Here is a 6,146-nt window from a genome sequence, read left to right on the forward strand (position 1 = left end):
CTATCATAGATTGTAAAAATTGGAAGATGGTCACTTATGTTGTTAATCAGGAGTCCACTTACAGTCTTATTTTCAATGTCATTTGCAAAAATGTTGTCTATGAGAGTTGCACAATGTGATGTAATCCTGGTAGGTCTAGTAATTTTAGGGAATAGATTCATACAGTGCATTGTGTTTATAAATTCCTCAGTGGTTTTATGTTTTATTTTGCTTTAGCTGTACTATAAAGGAGAATTGAAAAATAAATATCACAGTTTAAAGTTACAAGGTTAAAGTTAAAATACCATCATCTTCACATTTGCATTCAGAAATGCTTCAGAAATGACATTTAAAAACATTAAACTAGTAAAGTTATTAGTAAACTTACTAACTCCTCGACCCAGACTGGGCACTGAACCTTTTTCCCACTGGGAACCATGGTATCTAAGTTGGAGATAGTAATTTTCATTCTTGCCACTTCTCATTCAGCTTCAAATTGAACAGACCTGATGACAAAGGGGACCCACCGAGTCCAACACCCACCGTTAATGAGTTATTGCCAGCAATATGAACCAAGCTCTCACTATGGTTGTACAGGAACTGAATGGCCTATAACAACAGGCCAGACGCCTAATGCTCCCAAAGCACCCTCACACTCCTCACAGGAGACCCTGAGAGATCCGGGCTTTTCCAAACCTACAAAGATACACTAGGTACAAGATACATGTTCTAATGAATGCAAGCAACTATTTGACTAACATGTGTGTCTCACCTGCTCTTGTTCCATCTCTGTTCTGTCCTCATTCTCCATCTCCCTCTCTGTTCCTCTCTCTCTCCCTCTCTGTTCCTCTCTCTCTCTCTCTGTTCCTCTCTCTCTCCCTCTCTGTTCCTCTCTCTCTCCCTCTCTGTTCCTCTCTCTCTCTGTTCCTCTCTCTCTCCCTCTCTGTTCCTCTCTCTCCCTCTCTGTTCCTCTCTCTCTCCCTCTCTCTCCCTCTCTGTTCCTCTCTCTCTCCCTCTCTCTCCCTCTCTGTTCCTCTCTCTCTCCCTCTCTGTTCCTCTCTCTCTCTCTCTCTCTGTTCCTCTCTCTCCCTCTCTGTTCCTCTCTCTGTTCCTCTCTCTCTCCCTCTCTGTTCCTCTCTCTCTCCCTCTCTGTTCCTCTCTCTCTCCCTCTCTGTTCCTCTCTGTTCCTCTCTCTCCCTCTCTGTTCCTCTCTCTCTCCCTCTCTGTTCCTCTCTCTCCCTCTCTCTCGGGTTCCTCTCTCTCCCTCTCTGTTCCTCTCTCTCTCCCTCTCTGTTCCTCTCTCTCTCTCTCTCGGGTTCCTCTCTCCCTCTCTCTCTCGGGTTCCTCTCTCTCCCTCTCTGTTCCTCTCTCTCTCCCTCTCTGTTCCCCTCTCTCCCTCTCTGTTCCTCTCTCTCTCCCTCTCTGTTCCTCTCTCTCTCTCTGTGCTAACTAAAAAGCCAAACACTAACATCATCAAATATATAGTTGAATCCAGATATTTACAAACTCTTCAGATAAAAACACTTAATTGTAACATCAAATCAGACTAAATGTTTATTTTTTTTTAGATTGATAAATATAAAAACATATTTGTTAACTTTAAGAGTAAAGAGAGAAACTGTCTGTATTTCTTAATTGCAAATGGCACCAAATTGTATTCAAACTGAGCCACACTTATGGAGCTCCACAGTTCTTTTCCTGGTGTTTTGGTTGACATCTCTTGATGTTCCCATGTCACAGAAAAAGGCTCTGTGTTTTGCCTTATATGCATCCACAGCTGTGCCACCAGTTTACTCACATGGACTCTACAAACCAATCAGAAGCTTCTTCAGTTCAGAATGGAATCATCTGGAGTTTCTTATTAATTAACAATAAACTTAGTGTATATGTGCTCCTACATTTGATGAAAGTGATAAAAAAAATAGACAGCTCTGTCTCTCTTTATTCTGACATTTAACTAATTCAAAAGATATTTCAATATTTATTTATCTGAAACAAAAAAGTTTAGTCTAACTTGATTTTTAACAGTAAAATAAAAATGTTTTTGTTTTTTTCCCCAACAGTGTATATAAATATCTGGTTTCAACTGTGAATATACTGCTGTGTATTGAAATTCCTCTTGTTTTGCATAGAAATATATTGGACAACATACAAAGCATAATATACAAAATAACATTTACCTGAGTTTTTTCTTTGAAAGAAGCCCCTCATGTCCATTGTTGTGTACATCAGTGCATAACTGAAACCGATTGAAGGTGCTTTATTTAGCCGTGGAGGGTAACAACTGAAAATATTCAATTCAATTCATCCATCCATCCATCCATCCATCCATCCATCCATCCATCCATTTTCTTCTGCTTATCCGAGTCCAGTTCGCGGGGGCAGCAGCCCAAGCTGAGAAGCCCAGACCTCCCTCTCCCCAGCCACCTCCTCCAGCTTGTTCGGAGGAACACCAAGGCGTTCCCAGGCCAGCCGAGAGACATAATCTCTCCTGCGTGTCCTGGGTCTGCCCCGGGGTCTCCTCCCGGTGGGACATGCCCGGAAAACCTCACCCAGGAGGCACCCAGGAGGCATCCTTGTCAGATGCCCGAACCACCTCAACTGGCTCCTTTCGATGTGGAGGAACAGCAGCTCTACTCTGAGTCCCTCCCCCCCCCTCCTCCATATAAATTATGAACAAAATCGGTGACAAAGGACAGCCCTGGTGGAGCCCATCACCCACCAGGAACAAGTCCGACTTATTGCCAGCTATACAGACCAAGTTCTTGCAACGGTTGTATAAGGACTGAATGGCCCGTAGCAATGAGCCAGACACCCCATACTCCCGGAGCACCTCCCACAGGAACCCCCGAGGGACACGGTTGAATGCCTTCTCCAAGTCCACAAAACATAAGTAGACTGGTTGGGCAAACTCCCATGTGCCCTCGAGTATCCTCGAGAGGATAAAGAGCTGATCCAGTGTTCTACGACCAGGATGAAAACCGCATTGTTCCTCATGTATCCGAGGTTCGACTAAATTCAATTCAATTTTATTTATATAGCACCAAATCAAAACGACAGTCGCCTCAAGGCGCTTTATATTGTACAGTAGATCCTACAATAATAGATACAGAGAAAAACCCAACAATCATATGACCCCCTATGAGCAAGCACTTTGACAACAGTGGGAAGGAAAAACTCCCTTTTAACAGGAAGAAACCTCTGGCAGAACCAGGCTCAGGGAGGGGCGGGGCCATCTGCTGCGACCGGTTGGGGTGAGAGAAGGAAAACAGGATAAAGACATGCTGTGGAAGAGAGACAGAGGTTAATAACAGATATGATTCAATGCAGAGAGGTCTGTTAACACATAGTGAGTGAGAAAGGTGACTGGAAAGGAAAAACTCAATGCATCATGGGAATCCCCGGCAGCCTACGTCTATTGCAGCATAACTAAGGGAGGATTCAGGGTCACCTGGTCCAGCCCTAACTATATGCTTTAGCAAAAAGGAAAGTTTGAAGCCTAATCTTAAAAGTAGAGATAGTGTCTGTCTCCTGAATCCAAACTGGAAGCTGGTTCCACAGAAGAGGGGCCTGAAAACTGAAGGCTCTGCCTCCCATTCTACTTTTAAATACTCTAGGAACAACAAGTAGGCCTGCAGAGCGAGAGCGAAGTGCTCTAATAGGGTGATATGGTACTACAAGGTCATTAAGATAAGATGGGGCCTGATTATTTAAGACCTTGTATGTGAGGAGCAGGATTTTGAATTCTGGATTTAACAGGAAGCCAATGAAGGGAAGCCAATACAGGAGAAATCTGCTCTCTCTTTCTAGTCCCTGTCAGGACTCTTGCTGCAGCATTTTGGATCAGCTGAAGGCTTTTCAGTGAGTTTTTTTGGACATCCTGACAATAATGAATTACAGTCGTCCAGCCTGGAAGTAATAAATGCATGAACTAGTTTTTCAGCATCACTCTGAGACAGGATATTTCTAATTTTAGAGATGTTGCACAAATGGAAGAAAGCAGTCTTACATATTTGTTTAATATGTACGTTGAAGGACATGTCCTGGTCAAAAATGACTCCAAGGTTCCTCACAGTGTTACTGGAGGCCAAGGTAATGCCATCCAGAGTAAGAATCTGGTTAGACACCATATTTCTAAGATTTTCAGGGCCGAGTACAATAACCTCAGTTTGATCTGAATTAAGAAGCAGAAAGTTAGCGGCCATCCAGGTCTTTATGTCTTTAAGACATTCCTGCAGTTTAACTCATTGGTGTGTGTTATCTGGCTTCATGGACAGATAGAGCTGGGTGTCATCTGCATAGCAGTGTAAATGTATGCTATGTCTTCTAATGATGCTGCCTAAGGGAAGCTTGTATAATGTAAACAGAATTGGTCCTAGCACTGAACCCTGTGGAACTCCATAATTAACCTCAGTGTGTGAAGAGGACTCTCCATTTACATGCACAAACTGGAGTCTATTAGATAGATATGATACAAACCACTGCAGCACAGTACCTGTAATACCTACAGCATGCTCTAATCACTCTAATAGGATATTATGGTCAACAGTATCGAATGCTACTGTCACGGTCAGTGATGGCAGACCGTGGAGTTGAGGAAAGTAGGGCCCAAACGCTAGACTCTTATAGTGAAGGACAGTGGATTTATTTATGGTGAGTGGACAAAAACAACAACTATGTACAAATCCAGCACTGTAGCTCCTGTGGTGATTCCTCTGTGAATCCCATACCGTGCACGTGTGCATAAACAGTGAAAAAGTGACGACTCCAAAACCCAATTTCCCCTTGTGACGACGCTCCTCGCTCCCGACTCCTGGTGACACAAAACACACACAGCTCAGCAGGAAACCCACAGTAGCGATGTCGTTCACATAAACACTCATCAACGGAGGTACTTTACAAGTTTGCTATAGAATAATCCCGTGCTGACTGGAGCTCGGCCACCTTCTTAAATAGGACGCTCTTGATGAGGCAATCGGCTGCAGCTGGTGAAGGCTAACGAGCAGCAGGTGTGGCAGCTTCCAGTGCGGGAACACTTCCAGTTCGCAGTCCCCCTCAGCGACCCAAAACATCCGGGAGCACACAGGGAGAAGGAGGACAAAAAAGGAGAGAAAACCACCAAAAACACACATAATAACAATAATCATAGTCCACACTGCTCAAGGACCCTGAGCAGCAGCGCCTTGAGAGCGGTGTATTTCCTTTGGCCAGGGGGATTCTGGAGGAGGGTCATTGGACAGCGGAGTCCAATGAGGCCAATGAGGCCACCACATGTTTTTCATGTCGTCAGATAAAATTCCATGAAGAGCAAACTGAGCTTCGACATGCACGAAAATTGAAGGAGGGTCGTGAAGCCAAAAGTCCTGTACTTTAACTACCAAAGCAAACGCAGGTGCAGGCAGAGGTGGGAGTCTGGCAGCCACAGATGCTTCTGGGAAAGGGCCGGTTTCCTCTTCGGGCCTCAGCATGTTCGTCTCAGGGGTCACCAATGTGGAGGTACGTAAGGATGACACAAGACCTCATCACGTTTTACTCCAACTTTAATTTCAGCTTCACACAACTGAACTCACAAGGCAGAAAACACCTCCTACAACCCAAAAACATTACCCCTCCCTCTTCCCTTCTCACTGGATGTGAGTGGAGTCCCCTGGTGGTCCCACACAAAGCAAACAAAAAAAACTCTCAGACGGAAGTTTTTAGGTCCTGTGACTTATGCAAGCACCACTACATAGTTCTTTCTGCAGTGGAGCTTGATCCAACTAAAAAATACAATATTTAACGTCCATGGCCACAAATTAGTTTGTGGCCAACAGTATTTTACAAACTGCAATCACACTGTGTTGCAGGTATTTTTGCATTTTCATGTAAAAGTGAACAATGGTAAGAACTGGTCCATGAACCTGAATTAAAAACTTTCAATAAGTACCTCTGAGACTGTGCATCATATCCAAATCTGTAAAAACCTAAACTTTTGTCAGAAAGTAAAACTACAGGTGTTAACAGATGTATGTGAGATTGTTAGGTTGTTAAAAGTATACTGAAATATACTTTTAACAATCTAACAATCTCTCTCTAAAACCTACAGAGGTGACTGTGTACAAATAAATGACACCAGAACAAAACTGTTTTTATATTGCAGAAATTCTTCAAAAGTTAAGTTGCTGAAA

Source organism: Rhamphochromis longiceps, linkage group LG10 (genome assembly GCF_057381845.1).
Source record: "Rhamphochromis longiceps isolate RC_006_pf linkage group LG10, R_longiceps_female_GT1.1, whole genome shotgun sequence".
Taxonomy (NCBI): domain Eukaryota; kingdom Metazoa; phylum Chordata; class Actinopteri; order Cichliformes; family Cichlidae; genus Rhamphochromis; species Rhamphochromis longiceps.